General features: G+C 44.4%; 1 long non-coding RNA gene across 1 annotated transcript in view; it reads left to right on the top strand.

Moving 5' to 3' along the window:
* The window catches only part of LOC144782754 (uncharacterized), a 161,752-nt gene that overhangs the window by 24,284 nt on the left and 109,769 nt on the right, over positions 1 to 27,699 (top strand). Inside the window, exon 3 of the long non-coding RNA XR_013601242.1 lies at positions 4,003 to 4,044. This is a non-coding gene — a long non-coding RNA (uncharacterized LOC144782754). The remainder of the gene's footprint in view (positions 1 to 4,002; positions 4,045 to 27,699) is intronic.

The raw sequence follows: 27,699 nt of genomic DNA, 5'->3' as shown, positions 1-27,699 counted from the left end.
GTGATAGGCAGATGCAAAATGTGAATGATACGTTTACAGACAAATGGATGAAAATGGACGGCCAATACCCCTAGATATGTTTTATTGTATTTATTTTAAATACATTACTCAGAAATGTAAACAACTTTAAGAACTGCTTTACATGATAATTAGTATTGCCCCCAGAAAACCTGTGAAATGAAGTGGTCATATGTGCTTTTGAAAACACATCCAAATAGTATCTTTGCGCAGAATAGTTTAACATGATCACTGCCGGAGTGTGTATTCACAACTTGCTGGCCTGTTTTTTTTAAAAATATATATACCTGGTCTAATGTCTCCAAAGTGTGGTGATCTCACTAGTCAAGGCATTTCCTTCCTATGTAAGACCATACGTCTATACTTTAAGGGACAAAAGGTCTCTTTATATGGCCGCTGTGTATGTGACAAAGCATGGAACCATGGATGTATTGCAAGCAAGAAAAATGCCCTAAACCCCTGGTTCGGTAGTGAAAGCACCTGCAATTAATTTGCGGTGCACTTATCACACACCACGGCCCAAATGCAACTGCCCTAGTGCATTATTGTTTTACACCCCTTCATAGGGTAGTGAAAGAGTTCAATACTTTTTTAGGTACACGGGGGCTCTGGTTTAAACAGCATTGGGCCACAATCATTGGTCACAACCTTTAGAAAATGTATAGCACTTTAGTGGAAAAAGCTAACTTTATACATAATGACCTTTAAAAAAACGCTTTACTGACGGTTGATAGGTTTTTGTGGATAATTGATTTGGAAAATATGGTAACACTTTGTGTATTTAGCAGTGTATTGGGCTTTAAACGTTCGGTAGAACTTAAGGAGGTGTAATGGTGGTCTCTCCCCGAAATATTGCTAAAAATAGTTTTAACTGGTACATTTTAAAACTAATTTGGGCAGAAATATGTTTCAGTAATTGGTGCACACTGTTTTGTTCGAGTTCAGTGTGATGTTGACTCCGGTTAGGCATATTAGCAACACAGATTCCTAATAGGTGACCCTCACAATTACTTCCTAATGTTCTCTGTTATTAAGCACATGGTACACAAAGTGCATTCTTTCTAGTCTGTGTGTCTGACTGCATTACGGTCATAATGCAAATAGTTCAGTGTCTACAGTGTGTATCTGGCAACCCTTAGCTCCTGATACCAATATTGCCATGTTTACAATTATTGTGTTGGCCATCACCAATAATATTCATTGTTGGTTCTTAATAGTAAGAGTCCTTTCCATGTTTCAGGATAGTCACAGAGTGTTCAAATAACTGTCACTTAAATTAGTACAAGTACAGTTATCACACATGGATGTACTGATCATTTTGCAGTTATCAAGACTTGATCATAAGACAATGCCCTCCTAGCAACAGATAAATGTGACCCTTGCCTTATGCTATTGCCACTTTTGACACTGACAATTATTCCATCCTCATCTACATCTTGAAGTCTCTAATGGGATTCAGTGGCATTGTTCTCCACTGGCTCTTCTACCTATCTTACCAGCTCCAGGAATTACTGGGACTTGGTGAATAGGCAAATGAAAGGCCCTTGGGGGCTGAGCTGTGCAAACATAACAGAACCAGAATGGGCATTCTTCCTTGCTAGGCATTTTTCGGCAAAGGAGGAGGGAGTCACTCTAATAGACAGGGCGCACAAAGTATTACACTCACTGAAGGCCCACTCCAAGATCCAGAACCTTGCATCAACCAGCCAGGGATGTATCCATCTACATAAGCAGACTAGAGCGTGTAATATCAAAAGAATGGATGGGGCCACTGGGCTTAACAGCCTGCCTCAGGCACTTTTCAAACAACACACCACATTCTGGGCAGGACAGCTCATCAGGTTTTTTGACCACTGTCTGAGTGGCACAGCAATACCGGAATCATGGCGTGGTGCCATAATCCATCCATTGTTTATAGAGTATAGTTTTATAGCGCTCCTTAATAATGAAGCAAAATACTATGTCAGCTTGCTCCTGGAGGATCGACGGCTGTTTGAGCAAAAGGGGCTACTCTCAATGAAACAAACAGGATTAATGGCAAAATCTGGCACGCTACCCAATTTGATGGCAATATCGATTCTGATGGCTAAGGTAACTGATTGACATTCCTTCATGCACTGCTGTTTCGTTGCCTTTAAGGCGGTATTTTACTAAGTGCCACAGGGGGTTTGTTGGCCAAATTACAGAAATGGGGAATACCCTCAAAACATTTGAAGGCTATAATCCAGCTGCATTCCAATACTTGGATTTGCAGTAAACTGGTGCTCATTTATCCAGGAAAACTTCCCACATCATGGGTAGTGAAGCAGGGGTGCGTTTTAGCCCCTCTGCTTTTTAATCTGTTTATTGGGGATCTCTTACACCTTTTTGATGCAACCAACAGTCACCTCCCAGAGATCAGTGGTGTAGGGATCAGCAACCTGCTGTATGCTACAACCTTGCCCTGTTCAGCCTTACAAAGGTAGGCCTTCAACGGCTGCTTAACCAACTATATAATTACACGAGTGCTAACAACTTGGAGGTGAACTTGAAGAAAACAAAAGTTGTGTAACATTCAGTACGAAAAAATATCAGGGTGGTGGCTGGCTTTACAATGGCAATAACATTGTGTTGGATCAAACTTACAAATACCTAAGTGTGCATATTGACGCCAGGGGTTGTTTTTTGAAGCAATGGAAAGAAATTGAAGCAAAAGCCCTAACCCTCCGGGTGACACTATCGAAACTATCAAAAGCATTACTGGGGCCAAGCCTCTCCCCATGCTGGAGTTCATGAGGGCCAAAATCTCTTCTTTATTGCCCTATGGCAGGGAAATTCTACTGGGCAGGGACAACATTCTGCTGAATAAACTCATTATAAAGATATACAAATGAGAATCATATTTTTGCTATGCACCTCTGCTATATGTACCCTTTCATAATATTGGTTTTTACACGTATGTGGTTTTCTCCGGATGATCTCAGACTGTTACAACATTTAAAACTGCAATAAAGTTATTTAAACAACTACACAAAATAATGATATACAAATGAGTTTTCCGGCTGCCGAAGGCCTCGTCTGCTCCCCAGATCAGGTGTGGCCTTCACGACCAGCGGGCATCCGGTGTCAGTGCCTCCCTCAATCTATGTCACAAGCTATAGGGGGGGTGGGGGCGGCCCAGACTGGCTGCCTATTGGCATTGCGATTGACTGAAGTTAGCTCTAGCAGGCCGAACCAATCACGCCATCGGTTCCTTGAGGACTGCCAGCAATTATTAAATGCATATGAACTTTGGGCCAGTAACTTGAGTCAATTAACATTTAAAACGGGTATCAGGAAATGTGTCAGCATTTGGTCATACCACCCAGATAGAACGTAGGCCTGCCTGGGCAGTCATCAACATGTACCAGCCAGCCTCCCCAGCGTCATATCTCACTTGCAGATATGCTATTCATCTGAAGGCAAGATTTATAGCCAGTAGTCAAGGGGAGGTGCCGTTCTTGAAACATCGAGCTAGCTGGCGTCGGCCCACCATTGGGACAACCTGCAAATAATCCTTTGAAAATGCCGTGCGTCTCTGCCCAGCACTGTTGAACAAGGGCAGTGCCACCCTACGTGGACTGGAACACATTGGGAGTTTGCACCCGTCGGCAGGCCATCATTGCTTCCTTAAACGCTGCCAACAAAACTCTGAGCATCCTGTTGACAACATTTGTTACCGTTGCATTGAACAGACTTAGCCGTCTGGTGGTCTCACCTTGGGGGCTCTGCTGGCATCCCTTGGGCGCCCATCAAGAGGCCTAGCCCTGCCCCTCCTGACCTCTAGAACATTAGTTTAACAATTGATATGCTGTATAACTTTGTACCAACATTTATGTGTTTTTCTCTCAGATGCAATGGTGGTATTTGCATAGGGCTGGGTGTGCACATGGGTCAGTGAATTAAAAATGTTGAATCTCTGATGTTGACACCTTTACGAATAACCTGTCGCCATATTTCATACAGGAGCACGCCCGGGATACTTGTGAATATCGCCAGATCAACAAGGTACTCTTCTGTTTTTTTAGATTCTTTTATATGTGCATCATAATGATTACTGTGAAGATTAAGTAATACATTATTATTGTGTGATGTCATTTTGATGGTGATTATTTTAAGGAATGCTTTGTTGCTGCTTTTTTTCAGAACCAATTGCTGCTACATTCGTTGCACTAGGACTTTAGGAAATACCCTACTGTTATTTATACTGAATAATTTGCTGCTACCAGTTGTGGGAATTTTGCACCCACAGATCTGTTTGTGGTGCAACTATCTGTGGCATCCATCAGGGTTTTCCCTGGGTGCACATTTATCTTTAGGTTAAGAGAGCCACCACCTGTGCTCTGGTATTCATGGATGTGGTCGTAGGACTTGTCTAACAACGTATCTCTCACTCAGGGTTGATGGGGAGGTCACCTTGGGTGAATCCAACAGCAATGATAGGAGTTCATTGGAACTCCTAAAAATATGATAGTCACTGATATCACTGTTAGCAACATCCTTAACATTTTGCATACAGTTGTCATAGCACATATTGTCATTGTTCTTACTGGTATTGACATGGTTAAGTGTGCTTAGGTCATAACATACATCTGCATTGTTGTTACTCATAACAGATTCATTATTTGAGCATGGATTATGACATACATTGATATTGTTACTGCCGGGGTCGGCGCTACTGTGCGGGTACAGGCTATGACATACATTGCATTGCATTGACGGGTACTGGCAGGGTCGTGTGGGCACAGGTTATGTCAGGGACTGTCCAGGACTATGTGGGGAACACAGTCAGGGACTTGGGCAAGGACTGAGAGCTGGGTAGAAAACTTACGCAGGAAGAGGAGTACAACACTGCCCAGGATCACACAGGGAGTCAGAGGAGAAAAAGGGATCCAAAGGGGAAGCCTGTACAAGTGAACAAGATGGGTAAGACTCAGAAAGGAAGGGCACTCACAAGGCAATTTACATTCAGAATAACTACACCCAGGACGAATGTGTAAGACATATATATGAAACAACATTAATAATAAAGGGGGGTGTGGGGGTAAAGCACTCAGAAGCTCCACACGGTAAGGCTGAGGCTCAGTAAGTTTCTTACCCCCAATTGCTGTTACAGATACTGACTGCAAATATCCACATGTAGGATATGCATGCAAAAGCAGGGTCTGTGGAGCTTATACCTATGGTGATGTTATAAATGTAACTCAAAGACAAAACTTACAGTGAACAAGAAACACCACCTAGGTAGTCAGCTGAGCCCACGGATCCTGGTGATCAAACAGGAACTCGCAAGGCAGTAACAGCAAGGAGGTAAAACTAAACACAAGCACAGTAGACAAGGAGCTAGCAAGGAGGAGTGCTTAACAGGAAAGGAAGGAAATCACAGGGCACACTTGGCAGAAAGCAGGTAACAAACATACAAGGCAACAGAAGCAAGACAGCAGAATAGAAAGACAGCAAACTGGGAACTGGAACCAAGGAATTGGGAAGAAAGGCAGGGACTGGAAAGGGATATACAGAAGGGGAGACTACAAGGGTATACTAGAATAGTGCAGGTTACAGAATCAAGAAAACAAAGTAGTTTAGAAGGCAGAGTTGGGGCAGGAACAAGAATTGAGCTAAGGTTCAGGAGTCAAGGTAGCACTGCAGGCAGTGCTGGATTAGGATCAGGGAATTACTAAAGGTTCAGGAGTCAAGGTAGCACTGCAGGCAGTGCTAGTTTATGAAGAGGGAAATTACTATAGCCCAGGGGTCAAGGTAGCACTGCAGGCAGTGCTAGTTCAAGGAAACAGGGAATAGCTACAGCCCAGGAAACAAGGAGTCAAGAGAGCACTGCAAGCAGTGCAAATCAGGAACAGGAACTAGCTGAAGCCCAGGAACAAAGAATAACTATAGCTCAGGAGCTCAGGAACTGAGGAAACAAGAGCACTGCAGGCAGTGCTAATTCAGGTACAAGGAATAGCTATAGCTCAGGAACTCAGGAAACAAGGTAGCACTGAAAGCACTGCTAATTCAGGAAAAGGGAAACTGCTGCAGTTCAGGAACAAGGAATACTAAGGCTCAGGGGTCAGGGTAGCACTGCAGGCAGTGCTAATTCAGGAACAAGGAAAACAGCAGCAGGTCAGGAACAAGGCATAACTAAAGCTCAGGAAACAAGAACAGCAAAAGCTCAGGGAGCACTGGAAACAAGGATCGGTCTCACCGGTAAACAGCTACAATGACCAACCTTTGCCTGAAGGGAGCTGGGGCTTAAAAGAGCTCACAGTAATCATATGCATCAGGTGTGAGCAGGCTAGCAGCAGCCAGCCACAGGTGAGCTGAATTCCTCCACCCATCCTTGGCCTGCAGGGGTGGAGACAAAGCAGTGAGCAGGGAATTCTGGGTAATGGAGTTTCAGGCATGAGTAGGCTGGCTTCAAGTATAAGCAGGCTGGTTTTCACAAAACCCGGCATGGATTGGGAATGGATGTCAATTCCTAAATGATGTCCAAATGCCTGGAAGTCAGGATATGCATACGGGGAGTGTCTGGAGGCATATTAGAACACTGGAAAGCCCCACAATTCAGCCCTCTGGTGGTGTGCACAAGAGCACAGGGAGCAAATCGTGACAGTTTATGACATACATTAATATTGCATTTATTTGTATTGACATTGTCGAGCCTGCCCATATGACATCGTATTCACCCATCCCAACAAAGGTAAACCTATATTGTGTACTACACTTACCCTGACTAGGATTGTGGTTCCTGCTTAGACAGGGAGCATACTCTGCCAACCAGAAACCCAATTTCTAGCACACTGTAATTTAAAATGTAATAATTTCTACTCAAGATATTGCTGATGTTCCTGGAGATAACAGATTTACAATTGCATGCAATTGAAGGTCTTTTCCGTTGGCCAAACGTAGATGCTGTGTATATTGTCAAATGTGCCTTTGTTTCCGCTGTAGGGCATAATACAGGATTATTCAATAGATGTAGATTAAAAGTCAGACTGCATGTGATGGGCTTTCTGTTTTAATATTGAGTAGTAATATGTAGCTTCTATGTAAGACCACAGTGACTGTACGAGTTCTCTGTCCCTGACACAGCTCTGGAGTATGAGCTAAATGGGGACAATATATGAGGTCTCCATTTTTAAGATCAGCGCATCTGTGTCACATTGGATATAGGTGTTTCCTGTATAAGAGCAATGTGAGAGCCTTGTCTATCTTGATAGGGCAATACATACATGCCTTTTTGTAGATATTGAGCTCTCAGACATTCCAAGAGAGCAATTTAAGAATTGTATTCAGCATCGGATCCATCATTTAACCAGGTATAGCATGTATATTCGCAAATACACATGGTCCTTGTTAACATCGTCTGTCACCATAGATCACATGCTCCTTTCAACTATAATGATAACCTGTTGTCTGATAAGCAATCGCAATGGAGCGCACACCGCTAGCCCCTCCTCCGGATCGCCCCTCGGGAATCTGGTACATGGAGTTCTTGAGTGGTTCACCCCAGTGGGTGCAAGTAGGTACTTGTAGAACTGATGATCTCTAGACCCGATACATGTCCCGGGTTTTTGGATATCGCCCGAGACATGGCTCGGGTTTCGGGATAACTTCCCTCATCAGTAGAGAAAATAGTTAGGGGTGGAAGAGAAGGCCGCCAAACAACCGTCAAAGGCCTCGATGCCCGAACCGGCACGCAGGTGCGTCGTCCAGGAGCCCGTCGGCTCAAAGCTCAAGGGAGCCAATTTGTATAAGCAATCGCAATGGAGCGCACACTGCTAGCCCCTCCTCCGGATCGCCCCTCGGGAATCTGGTACATGGAGTTCTTGAGTGGTTCACCCCAGTGGATGCAAGTAGGTACTTGTAGAACTGATGATCTCTAGACCCGATACATGTCCCGGGTTTTTGGATATCGCCCGAGACATGGCTCGGGTTTCGGGATAACTTCCCTCATCAGTAGAGAAAATAGTTAGGGGTGGAAGAGAAGGCCGCTGTTGTCTGATATCCCCTTCCTCCCATCTTTACAAGCATACTCCAAGTAATCAGTGAACCCAACAAACAGTACGAGAACTAATAACAAATAGCCCAATATTGTGAAGGTGTGATACATGCAGAGGTGTTTGGCTAGGATCTCAGCCCCAGTCCTATAATTTAAGAGGCATATTTGCTTTGGAATTACTTGTCTTTATGAAAAAGCAGAAATGGTTGGTGTTGCAGTGGGACACAATCAGAAGAACCCTTTCAATCTATATCATGATGTCAACAGCTATTATCATTATTATATCCTAAATGGAATTAATACAATACCTTGTAGTAACATAATACATCATTCAGTATCACTTCTGTTATTTTACTTGTTGTTTCTTTATAAAACACTCTGTCAGCTTCACCCACATTTCATCTCTTTTTACCACTATTAATTCATATGAACTTGAGAGCCCCTGTAAGTGTTGTGTAGAATGTGGGATTTTCCATTCTAAATAAGCTTCAGTTAAGCAAAAGATAACAGGCCATAAGTCACTCCTTTGTTTTCGAAATTTATTTTAGGCCTCAGACTGTTCTCTTAGCTTTCTGAATTAAAGAAGTTGAGCATGCAAAAATGGATAGCTTAGTACCTTTATAATGTGGGTCTCCTTTCTCTCTAGCCACTCTTGGCATGGTATTGTGGTGTTGGTAATTCGATAAGCAAGCAATGATTGATTTGGGAGGAGTCACAGCGGAAATCAGTTATCTTTACCAAGAAGGTCCAGTAGACCTTCTTCTACGTGCCTCTACAAATCTCCCCAGCCAGTGTTATATCTTGATCGCACCTCTATGTTTTCAATTTTGGCTTGGATACGTTTTAGTAATCTGTTTATTTAGTGTATTGTTTCATTGGAGTTATTGGTAGAGTCATGTGGCGCCGCGGCCAGGGCAACTGACGCTGGAATCTGGGGATCACGGTTCGATCCCCGGCGCCGGTGGCAGGTTAGCCCAGCACCATGTGACTCTGGGCAATAGCTTGCTTAATCTTCCCGACGGCCCCCAGTGCCTAGAGACCTTGCGGGTGATTGTGCGCTTTACAAATGTGGATTTATTAGGTCAAGTCTTGTATACTGTTGTTTTTTAAAATGTTCCTTTATATGTTTAATTGGAATATGAGTATATTAGCCTTTCCATCAGTTGTTTTTAGTTTTAATTTTGAGTTGGCCTTCATCTGAAGTAGTAGTAGGTGCATGTTGTTATTGTCTGAAAGGGAAGTAAAGTACCATCTGCCACATGCATCAACAGAAGGAATTGCAATTCTTAAAGAGCGATTTTTAAGAAATCGCTATTTAGGAATCGCAAAAGCCTATGCATGTAGGAATCACTACAAAAATAGCGATTCCTACACATTCCTTAATTGCTACTCGCAAATTGCTAGTCGCAATTAAGGAATGCTGTCCCATTCATTCATATGGGCCTCCAGGCCCATAGTAATGAATTGGAGATTGCATGAGCAATTTCAAGGGTACAAGTGTGTCAAAATGACACCCTGTTGCACCCCTGAAATTGATCTGTGCACATATGTTGAACACACACATGCCCTGCACAACATGAAACTTTGAAAAATGCACAAAAGTGCATTTTTCAAAGTTTTTGCAAATTACCATGAAGTTCAACGTCATGGTAATTTGCTACTCCTATTAGCGAACTTGCTAATTTTTTTACTTTAATGCATTGCATTTAAGGAACCTCAATTTGGGATTCCTTAAATGCAATCGCAATTTCAGGAATCGCAACTTTCCTTAATTTGAGATATTTGGGATGATGCATCCCAAATGCAAAAATACTGGTCGCAAAGGGGCAGATTCTGAGAATCTGCCCGTTTGCAACCGTTTTTTCCTTTGATGCATGTGCCTTCATGTATCAGTCACTTCATTCAACCTAGTGTTCAACATAGTGTCTTTAGGAATCCTATTGGACCTCAGTATCAAAATTCAGTTTACCCTGACGCTAATCTCCTCTACCGATTTAGATAATAAGTCCAGAGTAAGGTCTTGTTTACATAGAGTTAATATAGCTAGTCAGCCCTCAAGGACCCCAGGGCAGTAGGTGCATATAAGGAAGAACTGCAGCACGTAGAAGTAGAAAATGTCTTATTATCACACATACCTCTCTGACATGTAGTTGCACATGCCAATCTGTGATCAAGTCAATCCTCTGGTAACTTGGGAGACAACAGACCAAAGGCAGTGAGGAAGTTTGCAAGGGCCGTGGAAGTCGGCAACATCACAGTGCCTTGAAAAACGTACTGCAATTGGGTCGACTGAACTTTTCAATTTGGTGATCTCAGCAGGTTCTCTCAGATTAAGACCAACGCTGGCTTATCTCACACCAATCGAACCCTTATAATGCGAGGCGCACGCCATGTAAGTTCAGCTGTTCAATCTGTCGAGCAGCACACCACAGCAGCGTGCCAGGCACACCCCACAGGTTGGCTGCCTCGTTTAGGCAGCCTCACCTCCCAGCATCAGAATGTCAGAGATGGTAATTTCCTCCTTAATCAGTCTTACGTCAGAGGACCCTATCCACCTCAATCTCCTCACTCCCGTAACAAGACCAGCACACAGCACAGCTTTTTTTAAATGGACATATGGGTGCAGGTGTAGGCACAAGCTCTCCAGCTGTCCCTGTTGCAGTCAGGGCTCCGAGCCCATGTTGTGTCATCCACCATCCCCCAAAAGGTGGTACAGCGTATAGAGCACTTGGCACAAACAGCAGCACAACAGTCGATACCACTGGGCCCCACACGATCATCCAGTAGGTGCATCAGAGCTATATTTTCACCCCTGGACAGGATACTTGAAGGCCCTTCTGGACGCAGAGGTCTTCAATTATAGAGCATCTTAGATGGAATCCAGCCCCCCAGAACAATGATTATAAGAGCAGGAGAACAAAGTAATCATGTCTTAGCTGGAGGAACTAGCTAGATATCTTTTCATGATTCCAAGAACTGTGTACTCTAGCTTCAAGTGAGAACTTATAAAAACCAGCCAAGCAACATTTCATAAAGTTAGAGATGTTTTGTATTTATTTGACATTACATAATTGTAGGAGCGTATGAATGAGATTAGAATGAGATTAGAATGAGTGTCTCTTTTGCCTTTTTCCATCCGTCTCCAATGTGGTTGATTCTCTTTACTTGTTCACAATTTTTATATGATCTCTCTCTCTCTATATATATATATATATTATATATATATCTTGACCCTGTGCCAAATGGGAACAGTCCAGCCCGAACTGCCAGGCCAGGTTCTCTGTCACACTTTGCCCTGTCCGCACTGTAAAGAGCATTTACCTTGGCTGTGTATCGCCACTGCATGCCAATACCCGTGGCTTACTCCTTTGTCACTTTTGGGTTGACGCTACATAGAATCGATATCCCAGCAGCATATAAGCAGTACATTTCTGTAGGTTGACATTCTATCAAGATCTTTATATACTTTTTGTCTGCTTCGTTCACAGGTTGTATAGTCTCTTGCCTTGCATGCACACTTGTGAATATAAGGCTCCTGCCTTTCTATAACTAAAGTATACTCTTGGGTTGCTCCTTTGTCGCTCTTGGAGGAACCATAATCAGGGCCATTGGACGAATGCCTTAAGGCAGATGTGTATTTAAGTGGCCTAGCCCCACAAGGGCGACTAGGACTACAACCAGCACCAATGTTTTGTATTTTTACAATAAACAAATTAAATCAATTTCTTCCTTTACTTATACAAAAAGTTTTATCTGAATATTTCCAAAAGACTGTCAAAATGTTTTACATTGCAGAACTTTTTCACAATAATTTCATACGATTTAAATGTTTCCATACATAAATAGATACATTGTGACTTCACACCCAATGCATTTTGAGACCAAAGGTTTCTTCTTCAGGGGTACAGCTGTAAAAGAAAATATATTATGAGACCAGATCACTCAAACCGTCATTGTAGTAAAAAGATATAGAACTTCTCCAACCAATCAGTGTTCTAACCCAAATCACCAACACCTGTGTGTCAGACTTAGTAAAACCTCAACTTACTTGAAGTCCTATGTGATTCTCTAAATGAAACAACTGCGAAGAAAACACAACAACAACCTAAATCAGGAATATCAATTCATCTCTTCTCAAATAGTGACAAAAAATTAATATTCTGTCTTCAAATTACCTTAGTTTCACAAAAGCCCAATTCTAATCAAATATAAGTAGGACAGCCACTTAGTTCCTCCATAGATAGATGCTGCTGAAATATTATATAAACCTTAGTCAGAAACATAGAATCATGAATAATTCTTCTCAAAAATAATATTTCACTCGATTCTCACCTGAGATAATACTCAGTGGTTAGTCAAAAATAACTGCTCGTATATACCAAGATGATCTGGAAAATAAATAAAATAATCTGTCACGATTCTATCCCACTATTAAAACAACGCGTGATGGAAATGATGCCTCTCAATGCTCCCAGTAATTTCTTACCTTAATTCAAGCAAATATCTCAGTAAGCTTCGTCCGAACGGCTATCCCGATTCATCAAGATGGTGTAAGCGGTTAGCTATACAAAGATTACTTCCGTGTCACATGATCCCGCTTTGCGAGTGATCAAACTAAAAAATGGACTACTTAGAGACTACGGAGGTCCGTATTAGTAATAGAGGTACAAGAACCTCAATCTACTATATGTCACGCTAGTTCGAATAATAAATAAAAATCGAATTCGTTTAAAAATAGGACACTCATTCCATCCAAAAAATACCGCAATGGTATTTAGGATGAATGCCTGACAATTTGTGAACTGATATGAAAAATGTATATCACAAAACCATCTGCAAATATCTGAAAATATGTAACTCTCTGATGAAATATCTGTCCTCTATGGAAAAAATCCGCCTTCGAACCACGTCTCTAAATGATGACAATAGATCCATGACATTCCCAACAAAATCAAAGAAGGACTACTTAACCATTCTAGTAATTCCAATGTGTTCCTAACCGACAGCACAACTCGTGCCTAGACCAATGAAACATAAGCACCAACAAAATACTGTGGATAAAGCAACATCTAGAATTCACATTTTCAATCAGAATATAACTATACAACATTACTCAATATATTTCTATATACTGAATTACAGTCATTTACATTGTATAAAATGGATAATCAACATAACATTTACTTGATATTAGATTTAAGGTGTTGTGTTAGTGTGTAAATTGTTGTTTACACTGATTATCTGTTGGAGTGAGAAGAACATATGTCAGAGAAAACACGACATCTCTAATTTGTCATTGAGTCCTGTCGGATAAAGAGTTCTCAAACGTTTGATCCAATACACTTCTCGTTGAAGGAGCTTTTTGGAATTATCACAACCTGATATTTTAGCCACTAGTTCAATTATTTGAAATTTAAGTTGTGCAATCGTGTGTCTGTTTTCTTTCCAATGCATAGTCAATGGTGATGTGACATTTCCTGTTCGTATCCTGATTTTGTGTTCTGAAAGCCTTATTTTCATTTTTCTTTCCGTCTTTCCGACATACAACAGCCCGCAGGGGCATTTGATGATATATATGACATTCTCTGAGTCACAAGTATTCCGATCCTGTAAAGTGATACTTTCACCTGACTGTGAATGTGAAATTATGTCTCCCAGTATGGCATTATTGCAGTGAATGCAATTCCAACATTTAAATGTTCCTACTTTTTACGATTTCTCTCTTTTCCTACTTGTTAGTAGTTCTTTCAGATTTTTTGCCCTGGTGTATGCAAACATTGGTTTGCTTTCAAATAATTTATGAAAATCTTCTTCAGTCTCTAGTATTTGCCAGCGTTTCAATATTATTCTTTTGATATCCCGAGATGCTGTAGAGTATTTAGAAACAAAAACAATTCTCTCATTGGTTGATCTTGATTTCTTCTCCATTAACTTTTTTCTGGGAATCAAACGTGCTTTCTGCATTTGTTTATCTATAAGTTTCTCAGGATATCCTCTGACCAGATAATTCTGCTTTTGTAGTAAACAAGCCTCTTCACGTGTTTTTTCATCAGAAGAAATACGGCAAATGCGCAGAAACTGCGAGAATGGTAAATTATTCACCAATGTGGGAGGATGAAAACTGTCGTACAGCAATGCATTGTTTTTATCTGTCGCTTTTTTGTACACACTAGTGTGTATGGTTCCATTTTTTTTTATTTTTTTTAATAAATTCTTTTTATTGTTGCACCAGGCAAATCATAAGAACAAGAAACAAGACATCTCGGGGGAGCGTCAACATTCCGCTCTTCCCGACCTTACGCAACTTTTGTAAATCGACAGTTACATGGCAGACATCGTGGTGAACTTATCTATTTCCTATTTCCACCCCGAACTCCCCCCCCCTTAACTACAAGTAAAGACATCAACTGAGAGACCTCTTCTCGAAGCCCCCCTTCCCGCCCTCCCCTTCCCCCCCCCGAGCAGCGTGTCCCCCTTCTCTACCACCCACCCCGACATCCTTGTCTCATTCGGCTCTCCAAGTTGTGTTACATTGAAGATAAGCAATCCCATGGCCCAAACCCTCCGGAGGCAAAATGCTGGAATCAGCGACAAACGTACCACTCCGGCGAACCACCCCTCCCCCCGCCCTCCTCCCCAGTCAGTCTCCCCCTCCTACTCCAATCCATGGTAGTGTCTCCACTTAGCCCATATTTTTCGGAATTTTCGTGGGCACCCTCTAGCTTTATAGGTAACTCGTTCCGCTGCCATATACATATCTAACCCCCTTCTCCAGTCCTCCAGATTGGGTTTCCCAGGCGCCCCCCACAATCTCGCAATGTCCCTTTTTGCGACTACCAGGGCCAGCAACAGAAAAATGAGTAGGTATCGTGTGATGTCGACCTCCGTTGACATGCCCAGAAGCGCCAGTTTGGGGTCCTTAGATATCTCCACCTCTAGTATCGCACTCAATTCATTGAAGACCTCGTCCCAAAATTCCTGTATTACAGAGCACCCCCAAATGATGTGAAAGAAATCGCCTGTTTGGTGCTGGCATCGTAGGCAGGTGGTGTCGTTAACCCTCCCCATCCGAAAGAGCCTTACTCTATCAAAGTAGGCCCGATGAAGGACCTTAAACTGGATGAGGCGAAGCCTCGATTTTATGGCTACTTCTCGGGGGTGCATGAGTACGAGTTCCCAATCCAGGTTCTCCATCGTGCCCACATCCGCCTCCCACCTCTCCCTGAGGGCCTGTAGATCGCCCAACATGTTATTTGTTAGCGTTTTGTATGTCATGGATACCGCCCCCCTCTGCATCTGCTCTTGCAGTAGGCGGCCCTCAAGTGGTGCAAACTGGGGTATGTCAGTGAGAGATATGTTTTGTGCTCCCCATGCGTGTCGCAACTGTAGGTATTTATAGTATTGGGTTCTCTGTAGTCCAAAGTCCTGCTACATCTCCTGGAAGGTTTTAAGTTCCCCCCTTGCTATGACATCCCCAATTGTGGAGATGCCAATATCGTCCCACCTTTGGAATCCCCGTAGTTTGTACAGTTCCGCCAGCCACTTACATGACCACAGGGGTGTTTGGCGGGTGGGCCTTTCATGCCAGTCCATTCTAACCGTCGCTCTGCGCCACGCCAATAGTGTAATCTTAGTCGCAGGGAGGAGCTGTCGGCCCCCTCCCCCCCCATATAAGAAATGTAACACCGTTTTATTGTCCCATTTAGATCTCTCTAGCGCATAGGTAGGGTGGTCAGCCGGGGCATGAATCCAGTCATTGATCGGGGTAAGGTGCTCTGCCCAATAATAGGCCTCCAGGTTGGGCAGCGAGAGTCCCCCACTATATTGGTGGCGCTGCAGGGTCGTGAGTGCCACCCGGGCTTGCTTCCCCAGCCACAAGAAAGAGCGGAGATCGGTATGAATTTTTCGCACTGTCATAGCCGGTAGGGGATAGTATTCATTTTGGAGGGCATATAAAAACTTTGGTAGCAGTATCATTTTATACAGGGCGGCCCTACCCAGAATGGTGAGCGGGAGCGGTCGCCATCTATCCATCTCCGCCCTCGCTGCCACCACCACCCTATCAACATTGTCCGCGTAGGAGCGCCGCTTGTCTTGGGTGATAAAGACCCCCAAGTACCGGAAGCCTTCTGTGGTGTGTATGAGCTGCTCCGGCAGTCCTTCCCCCCGCGGCGCGCCTTGTGGGTCGTAGAGGATCGACTTATGCCAGTTTATAGTGTGTCCGGCCACTGCCCCAAATTCGCCCAGTTCCCTAAATAGGGCCGGTATTGTCCTAGCCGGGTCTGTCACGTACAACAGCACATCATCGGCGTATAAGGAAATCTTCTCCTGGTCAGTGGCCGATTCTCCCCAGTGGAAGCCTACCACATCGCTATTAAGCCGGATACGGATCGCGAGGATCTCAATCGTGAGGGTAAAGAGGAGTGGGGATAGCGGGCACCCCTTGCGTGTCCCCCGCTCTATCGCGAACTCTCTCGACAACCGCCCATTTATCCGCACTCTGGCCCTAGGGTTCGAGTATAGAAGTCGCACCCAATTCTGGAACTTGGGCCCAAACCCAAACCGTTCAAGGGTCCCCATTAGGAAGGGCCAGTGGACCGCATCGAACGCTTTCTCTGCGTCCAATGAGAGGAACCAGTGTGGCTCACTTCTGTCACAGACTTCCTGGAGCCAGTTGTGTGTGCGCCGCAGGTTGAGTTTAGTGGCCCTATCCGGCAGGAACCCGGACTGGTCCGGGTGTACTAGGTCCGTTATGACCTGTCGCAGTCGCCTTGCCAGAATCGTGGCCAGGATTTTAGTCTCAATATTCAGAAGGGAGATTGGGCGGTAGGAGGAACAGTCCCCCCTGGGCTTGCCCTCCTTGTGGATCGGGATTATGGTAGCCAAGGCCAAGTCCGGCGGAAGAGTCCCAGAGTCAAACGCATCCGCATATAACGTCTTCAAGTGACGTGAAAGGAGGTCCCCTGTCCGCTTGAAAAATTCCGCCAGGAAACCATTAGGTCCCGGGGCTTTCCCCGGTTTCAGGGCAGTCATCGCCTCCGCGATTTCATCCAAGGAAAGGTCGGCTTCCAAAGCCTCGCTATCTCCGGGGGTCAGCTGCGGGACCTCCATGTTACCCAGGAACGACTGCACCACCCCGTGGTCCCCCAGGTCTCTAGCCCTGTAAAAGTCCTCGAAATAGGTCGCAAAGGCCTCTACTATAGTGTCATCCGAGGACGCCCGCGCCTGACCAGGGAGCTCAATCCAGTCTACCCACCTGGCATCCCGCTCCCGCCTGCTCAGCCACGCCATGAGTTTCCCGGACTTGTCGCCGACGTCGTACAGGCGATGTAGGGTAGCCAGCGCCTGAGTACGCGCCTCATCCGTGATTAGTTCCCTGTACAGCCTTTGAGTGTCAAGCAGTATTCTTAGATCTACCTCCTCCTTCGTTCTGTGGTAATCGGCCTCTTGGGTCAAAATGTTTGCCTCTTCCCTCGCTATGGCTTCTGTGCGTTTCCTTCTGGCCTCCCCCACCCTGGATTGGAAGCGGTCCCTCAACACGGTTTTCATGGCTTCCCATAGTGTAACCCCGGACTGTACCGATCCCTCGTTTTCCGCCACGAAGACTCTAATATCCGCTCTTATGCCCCTTAGAATTTCAGGAGTCTGTATGTCCCATGGCGACATATGCCAGTGTGCCCGTCCTCTCCCCCTTCCACGACCTATGTGTACAAACAGTGGGGAATGGTCCGAGATACCCCTCGCCCTGTAGTCTGCCGAGTCCTCCGCCGAAAGTTCCTGCCTTGAAGTGAATATGTAATCTAGTCTAGAGAAGACTTTGTGGGCCCCGGAGTAAAAGGAGTAAGCTTCCTGAGCAGGATGGAGCCACCGCCATACATCGGTGAGACCAATCGTGCCTATTCTATGCGCCAAAGCAGTCTCTGTGGCCACTGTGTGTGGGTTCCCTGATCTATCGCGTGTCGTGCACATTACGTCATTGAAATCCCCCCCCACAATCTGTACCGTGTCGGCCGTGTCTAGTAGTATATTCGTGATCTCCTGCATCGTTCGTGTCTGCAGTTTGGGGGGCGCATATACCGACAATAATGTGTACCTGCGCCTCCTCCACGTCCCCTGCACTCCGGCAAATGAGCCCTGTGGGTCCAACCATGTGCGTGTTACTGTGAAAGGTGCTGTTTTTCTAATGAGTATTGCAGTGCCCCTAGAGTCCATGGTGTATCCAGCGTGCGCCAGGACTATGTATTGCCCGCGCGCTAGAAAAGGACATCGGTTTCCCCTCAAGTGTGTTTCCTGGAGGAAAATAATGTCCGGAGCTGCGCGCTTAATGTATGCAGTCACCAGGCTCCTCTTAATTTTGGAACCCAGGCCGTTCACATTCCATGTTAGCGCCTTAATCCCGGCGCCTTCTCCATTCGGTGTAGCTAGTGTATTTGCCATTGCACCTCACGAGGACCATCAAGGACCGGACCCCAGGGCCAGGACAGTAGCAAGGGTAATTTTTCTAGAACTCGCTGCTTCATGAACATCCGTCTCCCACCCTCCCCAACAACCCAACACCCCAACATGAGGTAACAACACCAGCGCTCCCCCCCACCCCCACCCCACCTCCCTCCCCTTCCAGCTGTGCCCCAACATGGGACCAAACCATCAATGGGAGCAGGTCAGTCGCCCTCCCGCACATCCCTCCCCAACTTAAACAGTGGTTAAATCAAACACCAGGGGAAGTAGGGTATGTGAGGGGGACTGTGCCAACTTGCGTGCTCCTTGTGCGCCGAGTTGCCATCGGCATCGAGCCATACCGCACCAGGTTCATGAATGGGAGTCTTGTGTGTCTGTGGTTAGGCCGTGGCCAGAGAGGTCCTGTTCCATGTGATGGATCTCCTTCGCCAAAGGGTGTTGTGATTCACTCAAAAGTTCCATGTCCTCCTCACCGGACGATGGACCCACCGACTCCTCCACTTCATCGCCCTCCGAGCGGGCTCACTTCCGGAGGTCACTAAATCGTGAGCCTGGCGCTGCGTCGGGGGATTCCGATCTGCCGACCCTCCTGCTTGCCAACCCCCGGGTCCTATACGGTGTCGCTGAAGCCTTGTGTTGGGTTCTCTGCGTCCTCTGTCCCTGCGGTTTCGGCATTTCCCACTGTGACTTACTCCTCGCTGTTTTGTCCATTGCCTCCCGGCTGGCCACATCGCGACTATTCAGGATGGGGCGCTCCTCGAGCCACTGCTAAGCGTCCTCAGGATGAGTGAAGAAGATCGCTTTGTCTCTATAGATCACTTTCAGCTTGGCGGGAAAGAGAAGCATGTACTTGATTTGCAGGGATCGCAGTTTAGCTTTCACCGAGTCATAGGAGCGGCGTTGTTTCGACACTTCCTGGCTATAATCTGGGAAAATCATTATCGTTGCATTCTCCAGTCGAATCTCCCCCAGTGCCCTGGCTTCTCTGAGGATCAGGTCCCTGTCGGCGAAGTTCAGAAAGCGCGCGATGACCGGCCGGGGTCTCGCACCCTCCGGGGGTTTGGCCAAGAGCGCCCTGTGCGCTCGTTCGATTATGAAGCAGGGAGAAAATGGCGCCGTCGGGAAGGTGGTCTTGAGCCAGTTTAACAGGAAGGCAGCCATGTCCTTGCCCTCAATTCCTTCTCTAAACCCCACAAAGCGGAGGTTGTTGCGCCTGGACCTGTTTTCCGCATCGTCCACTTTCCATTGGAGGTTACGGTGTGATGCCTGGAGGTCCGCCATGTCTCTCCTGAGTGTATTAATCGCCTCTCCGTCTTCCTTCAGCCTGTCCTCCGTGGCCGTCACCCTTTCGTTCAGGTTCCTAAAGTCTTGGCGCAATAGCGTTACCTCCGCCCCGACCTCCCCAATCTTCGTTTCCAGAGCTGATCTCGACGCCTGGATGTCCGTCCTGGACGCTTGAATGGCCTCCAGCAACACGGCCATATCGGGGCGGGAGCCCGGTTGGTCAGTCCCGGTCCTCGGGGCCGCGAAATTATCCATGGGGCCTTGCCTTGTACTCTTGGGAACCGTCTCCTTTTTCCCCATGCTCTCCACGTGAAGGCTTTCTGCTCCGCAGGGGTCGTGTAGCACCGTTCACCTCCTCCTCCCCCGACACCCACCCCAGCTCTCCGGCCGGACAGGCGTGGATCACTGGCCAGATTCCGCCGGGGGGAGTCCAGTCGTATCCTGGTCTCAGTACGGCACCCTTGTTACTTCTTCCCGGTCCTCGGAACCTGGGCGCCGCACTTCACCCCGTCACTGTGCGGGCGAAAACGGGGGGGGGGGGGGGGGGAAGAAGCCACCCCCGCTGGCGACTATGTCTCCTGGATCAGGGTCTCAATTCGGAGCGTTCCCCAGCTCTCCTCCGTTCCCCGCCGGGCAGCGCCAGAGCTCAGCACTCACCGCCGGCCGCCATCTTGGGATGGGACTGTTCCCCGCCGAGTGGTCAGTGCGGGTCCGGCTTGCTCTCCCAGCCGCGCGTCACAGTCTCGGACCGCGAGGGGTCCCTGGGCGCTCCGCCGCTCGTTTCTTCAGGCAGCCTGTCGGACACTGTGTCAGTGTGTTCGCCGTCCTCCGTGCCGCGCGGCCGCCATCATGGCCGCTCTCACCCCGATGCAGTCTCCGGGCTTGCCGAATTCCAGGGAGAATCCGCACCTCTACCCTGGCCGCCTGCACTGCGGTAACCGGAGTGGTGTTGCTTCAAGTTGGTATGCTTTTTAGCTCGATGTCAGGGTTTTAAGTCGGATTATGGGGCAACTCGGCCGGAGCTCCGGCGAGGCACGTCTAGTCGGCCATGCTGTTGGCCACGCCCCCCATGGTTCCATTTTTTAACTGATTGTTCTGTAATCTGTATAACATAGGTTTAATAGATAGTCGCAATCCTCTTGGTATTCTTTTCACTCGATGATACTGGATCAGAGTTGAGGCATGTAAACGCTGATTAAGTTCCCTCCTGGTTAAGTATTCTAATTGACGTAGTTGTTGAGCAATAGTACCGCTTTGTGCGTCAAATGATTTGGTCTCCTTGATGAGATTATAAATTTGATCTGCTTCTTCTGTTGTGTAGACTTTGATTGATGCTCTGTTTTCAGTAATGCTAGAGATACTGTCAAACGACATTTTTAGTATGAGGTGCTGCTAAGTACGGATCAGTAGAAAGAGTCAAGAGATTGAGGAGTGTACCTAGCGCACTCTTTTGTTTTTAATTCATTGTCTGTTTTCTCGGTATGTGTGCTATGTTGTAAATCGTGCCTACTGAGCATGTGAAACAATACGTATTTAAGTGGCCTAGCCCCACAAGGGCGACTAGGACTACAACCAGCACCAACGTTTTGTATTTTTACAATAAACAAATTAAATCAATTTCTTCATTTACTTATACATAAAGTTTTATCTGAATATTTCCAAAAGACTGTCAAAATGTTTTACATTGCAGAACTTTTTCACAATAATTTCATACAATTTAAATTTTTCCATACATAAATAGATACATTGTGACTTCACACCCAATGCATTTCGAGACCAAAGGTCTCTTCTTCAGGGGGTACAGCTGAAAAAGAAAATATATTATGAGACCAAATCACTCAAACCGTCATTGTAGTAAAAAGATATAGAACTTCTCCAACCAATCAGTGTTCTAACCCAAATCACCAACACCTGTGTGTCACACTTAGTAAAACCTCAACTTACTTGAAGTCCTATGCGATTTTCTAAATGAAACAACTGCGAAGAAAACACAACATCAATCTAAATCAGGAATATTAATTCATCTCTTCTCAAATAGTAACAAAAAATTAATATTCTGTCTTCAAATTACCTTAGTTTCACAAAAGCCCAATTCTAATCAAATATAAGTAGGACAGCCACTTAGTTCCTCCGTAGATAGATGATGCTGAAATATTATATAAACCTTAGTCAGAAACATAGAATCACGAATAATTCTTCTCAAAAAGAATATTTCACTCGATTCTCACCTGAGATAATACTCAGTGGTTAGTCAAAAAGTAACTGCTCGTATATACCAAGATGATCTGGAAAATAAATAAAATAATCTGTCACGATTCTATCCCACTATTTAAACAACGCGTGATGGAAAATATGCCTCTCCAAGCTCCCAGTAATTTCTTACCTTAATTCAAGCAAATATCTCAGTAAACTTCGTCCGAACGGCTATACCGATTCACCAAGATGGTGCAAGCGGTTAGCTATACAAAGATTACTTCCGTGTCACATGATCCCGCTTTGCGAGTGATCAAACTAAAAAACGGACTACTTAGAGACTACGGAGCTCCGTATTAGTAATAGAGGTACAAGAACCTCAATCTACTATATGTCACGCTAGTTCGAATAAATGAATAAAAATCGAATTCATTTAAAAAATAGGACACTCATTCCATCCAAAAAAATACCGCAATGGTATTTAGGATAAATGCCTGACAATTTGTGAACTGATATGAAAAATGTATATCACAAAACCATCTGCAAATATCTGAAAATATGTAACTCTCTGATGAAATATCTGTCCTCTATGGAAAAAATCCGCCTTCAAACCACGTCTCTAAATGATGACAATAGATCCAAGACATTCCCAACAAAATCAAAGAAGGACTACTTAACCATTCTAGTAATTCCAATTTGTTCCTAACCGACAGCACAACTCGTGCCTAGACCAATGAAACATAAGCACCAACAAAATACTGTGGATAAAGCAACATCTAGAATTCACATTTTCAATCAGAAGATAACTATACAACATTACTCAATATATTTCTATACACTGAATTACAGTCATTTACATTGTATAAAATGGATAATCAACATAACATTTACTTGATATTAGATTTAAGGTGTTGTGTTAGTGTGTAAATTGTTGTTTACACTGATAATCTGTTGGAGTGAGAAGAACATATGTCAGAGAAAACACGACATCTCTAATTTGTCATTGAGTCCTGTCGGATAAAGAGTTTTCAAACGTTTGATCCAATACACTTCTCGTTGAAGGAGCTTTTTGGAATTATCACAACCTGATATTTTAGCCACTAGTTCAATTATTTGAAATTTAAGTTGTGCGATCGTGTGTCTGTTTTCTTTCCAATGCATAGCCAATGGTGATGTGACATTTCCTGTTCGTATCCTGCTTTTGTGTTCTGAAAGCCTTATTTTCATTTTTCTTGCCGTCTTTCCGACATACAACAGCCCGCAGGGGCATTTGATGATATATATGACATTCTCTGAGTCACGAGTACTCCGATCCTGTAAAGTGATGCTTTCACCTGACTGTGGATGTGAAAGTATGTCTCCCAGTATGGCATTATTGCAGTGAATGCAATTGCAACATTTAAATGTTCCTACTTTTTCCGATTTCTCTCTTTTCCTACTTGTTAGTAGTTCTTTCAGATTTTTTGCCCTGGTGTATGCAAAAATTGGTTTGCTTTCAAATAATTTATGAAAATCTTCTTCAGTCTCTAGTATTTGCCAGCGTTTCAATATTATTCTTTTGATATCCCGAGATGCTGTAGAGTATTTAGAAACAAAAACAATTCTCTCATTGGTTGATCTTGATTTCTTCTCCATTAACTTTTTTCTGGGAATCAAACGTGCTTTCTGCATTTGTTTATCTATAAGTTTCTCAGGATATCCTCTGACCAGATAATTCTGCTTTTGTAGTAAACAAGCCTCTTCACGTGTTTTTTCATCAGAAGAAATACGACAAATGCTCAGAAACTGCGAGAATGGTAAATTATTCACCAATGTGGGAGGATGAAAACTGTCGTACAGCAATGCATTGTTTTTATCTGTCGCTTTTTTGTACACACTAGTGTGTATGGTTCCATTTTTTAACTGATTGTTCTGTAATCTGTATAACATAGGTTTAATAGATAGTCGCAATCCTCTTGGTATTCTTTTCACTCGATGATACTGGATCAGAGTTGAGGCATGTAAACGCTGATTAAGTTCCCTCCTGGTTAAGTATTCTAATTGACGTAGTTGTTGAGCAATAGTACCGCTTTGTGCGTCAAATGATTTGGTCTCCTTGATGAGATTATAAATTTGATCTGCTTCTTCTGTTGTGTAGACTTTGATTGATGCTCTGTTTTCAGTAATGCTAGAGATACTGTCAAACGAAATTTTTAGTATGAGGTGCTGCTAAGTACGGATCAGTAGAAAGAGTCAAGAGATTGAGGAGTGTACCTAGCGCACTCTTTTGTTTTTAATTCATTGTCTGTTTTCTCGGTATGTGTGCTATGTTGTAAATCGTGCCTACTGAGCATGTGAAACAATACGTATTTAAGTGGCCTAGCCCCACAAGGGCGACTAGGACTACAACCAGCACCAACGTTTTGTATTTTTACGCACCCCCAGTTCCAGCACGGCATGGACTTTATAGTCCATGCCGTGCCGGAACGCACTGTGGCTGTCCCATGACGCTCCCTTTCTAAGGCTCTCCTATGAGCCTTTGAAAGACATCGCCGTGGGCCAGCAGTTTCAGGACCACCTGCCCCCTATTACAACTTGTAATTCGGTGGCTGGCCGGCGGTGAAGTTCGGCTGTGTGAGAGCGGATGGTGGCGTGCTGCCCCGCTCCCTCACCGCCAATCTCAAAATCAGGTCCTAAGTTATGTCAGACTCTTACATTCCTGCATGTGTCGTAATAGTATGCATGTGTAATACTATGTGAGCCACTGACACTAGAAAAGTTTCCAAAGGATTAGCTCATGTCTCACAGGTTTTAACAGCAATAAAACAGTACAACAGTACTCCAAAAACCCCAATGCCAAGTGGAAGCACACCTCTCCCTGTTATGGGGATTTGTAAAGAATGCAGTTATCATTAGATTGACCTCTTGGAGGGGCTAAGATGAAGGTTTCTGATACATTCTGATTTACAGATACCATTTCTAGCAACAGGTGAAGACGGGTGCCTGATGCCCATCACTTGCATATCTCACTCGCCTGCACTTTTTAACTCGTTCTTTCTTTCTTTCTTTCTTTCTTTCTTTCTTTCTTTCTTTCTTTCTTTCTTTCTTTCGATTCCCCTCTCTCTCTTTCTGAAGCAATCCTGCTGTATCCTGCTGTACTACTCCTTAGGCACGCGTTATCACACGTACTTTTCAAAGAACAACAAAAAATATCAATAATGAAGCCCAGTTAAGTTTTGGGAAGGCAGTTAATCGGGCGGCTTTATCACACTACAAAGTGAAACGGAAGGAAACGATTAAAAAGCCACTTCTCCTTTCTATTGCAAATAAAAATATGTTAAAAGTCCTTCGGGAATGTAGTGTGCATATCGGTAACAGAAGAAATAAAGAGCCATGCCAGCCTAATAACTCCCTCTAACGGGTCCAGCTGAAGGTGCCAATTTTCTCACATTTAAATTTCAGCAAAACTTCTAACCATCTGCTATCGTTTCACTTTTTCAAAGATCTGCAATCTGCCGAGCATCTTCAAGTGATTCTATTTTAGGGATTATCTCTTACTCTACAGAGAAATCATATGCAATGAGGCTGGGCTCTGCCTCATACCGTTTGACAATTCATTTAGTAAAAGACTTTGCCACCAGGGCAGTTTTCTGCAAAACCTTTAGGGCCCGATGTAGGTAACCCAATACCGGTCGGTAATGGCCGAAATTACCGAATTTCGTCCGTTACCGACCGGTATTAGGCATTTGAGATGTAGGGGCCAAGTTTAAGGATTCGGTAATTTACTGAATCGGTAATTTAAGGAATCGGTAAAGACATACATGCCCTTAGGGCATGTATGTGTGCCACATGTGCACCCATGCACTATTCAAGGGTGCAACAGGGTGTCAATGTGACACCCTGCCACCCTTGTAAGTCTTCCCCCTATTACCGATTAGGTATTTACCGAATCGGTAATTCTCATTCATTCCTATGAGCCTCCAGGCCCATAAGAATGAATGGGGAAAACTGAATCGGTAAATACCGAATCGGTATTTACCGAATTTTACCGATTTGGTAAAAATTACCGAATCAATACCTACATACCATTTACCAATTCTGAAATACCGAATCGGTAAAATTCGGTATTTTAGAATCGGTAAATAGTATTTACCTACATTTGGCCCTTAGTTTGTACCTCACAAATTCTCTGTTTCTGAGCTAAAGCCACTTCTGAGTAATTTTCTGACCCTTCAACCACACGCTAGAAATCAATGTCTTGATTATCTGAAAATTAACCAGTGATTTCACTCACCTCCTCTCTTCAACCTCAATCTCATTTTATTCAAAGAGTTCTTCAGAGCTCTGCATTTACAAGAGTGGAAGGGAGAAGTTGTGCGGTTGAATACACCTTCACACAGGTTGACCATTTTGCTAGTAATCGACGGTCCTGCTCCTGGGGCCATCCCTTCTGCCGCAGTCTGTTCGTGCAGTGTTGACCCAAGGACTATAGTGCTCAAACTGACCAGCCTGCATTCTGAACACCCAATGGGCCTCCTAGAGATTGAGCGAATAAACTGGAATGAAAATGGCTGTTCATCTCAAACTTAGGCCCTCATGTCAGATTCTGTGCTAAATCCTGCCGGTGACAGCCCAAAGTATTGATAATATTTATGCCTGGTGTTAGGACCTACACAGGTTTAAGGTGAGAAAATGATGACTAACACAAATTAATAAGATTACATTCAAGTTTTACTGTATGTGTCCCCAAGTTGTTACCATCAGTCTTTTGCTGGTCTTCATAAACCCTGGATTTTTAGTAATGTGATCCTGGTTTAACTGCAGTATTACAGAATCACTCAGTCTGGGTTAATTCCTTTAATCTGCCATAATCGATTCCCCACATATTTGTGCGACTATATTTTATTACGTTTGTAGTTTTATGGCGTATAACGGAGGATGTTAACTTGATATTCAACAGTGCCTAACTTGTAAAACAATGAGTACCGGGCCCAAAGTTTTGCTCAGAAGCCTTCGACCAGCACTACTAATATTGGAGGCACTGAATGCTAAAGGTACATAGTCTTGAATCTATTCCAGGCCTCTTTCCTCCACCATCAGACACTCCGTGCTCCTCTTGCAGGTTTTTTCATCCCTTTTTTCTCCCTTTGTCATTAATTTCCCATTTTTCTCTTCCTTCTTCATTCCTGCTTTTGTGTTTTTCTCTATCTTGTTCTGTGTGAAAGTCTGATGAAAAAAAATAAGTACCGGGCTCCAAAAATAAGTGCTGTGGGCTTCACCTGCAACCACCATCTCAAATTAAGCATCCGGAGTGTCGCTAAACATACAATGTTAACACATTGAATTCATTATTAACAGGAACCATAGCTAGAGGTTTTTGAAATGTTCCTATAGACAGTTTCTGTATCACCCTTCATCACTTTGAACTTTAATGAAATGAAACTCTTATGGTATATGCCACAGATGTAAAGTGGTAAGGCTGAAACATTGTGCTGCCTTCATCACAAACCTTATTGAGGTAGTTTCTCATATTTTGATAAAGGTCCTTTGGGGCTGGGATAGAGGTCAGATTCGGGTTCTACCATTTTTCTCTAGCATGAGTGGTATAGATATAGAATTCATGTAGGAGATTAAGAGTGAATGAATTGAAGGCTGAAGACATGTCCGCAAGATCAATAAAGCGCTGCACATAGGAAGTGACTTTGAACACTCCATTGCAAACAGCCACTCTGAGAGACTCAGGCATGAAT

Source organism: Lissotriton helveticus, chromosome 9 (genome assembly GCF_964261635.1).
Source record: "Lissotriton helveticus chromosome 9, aLisHel1.1, whole genome shotgun sequence".
In the NCBI taxonomy this organism is placed as follows: Eukaryota; Metazoa; Chordata; class Amphibia; order Caudata; family Salamandridae; genus Lissotriton; species Lissotriton helveticus.
Note: the sequence above shows the minus strand (reverse complement) of the source record. Positions and strands in the feature narration are given on the sequence as shown.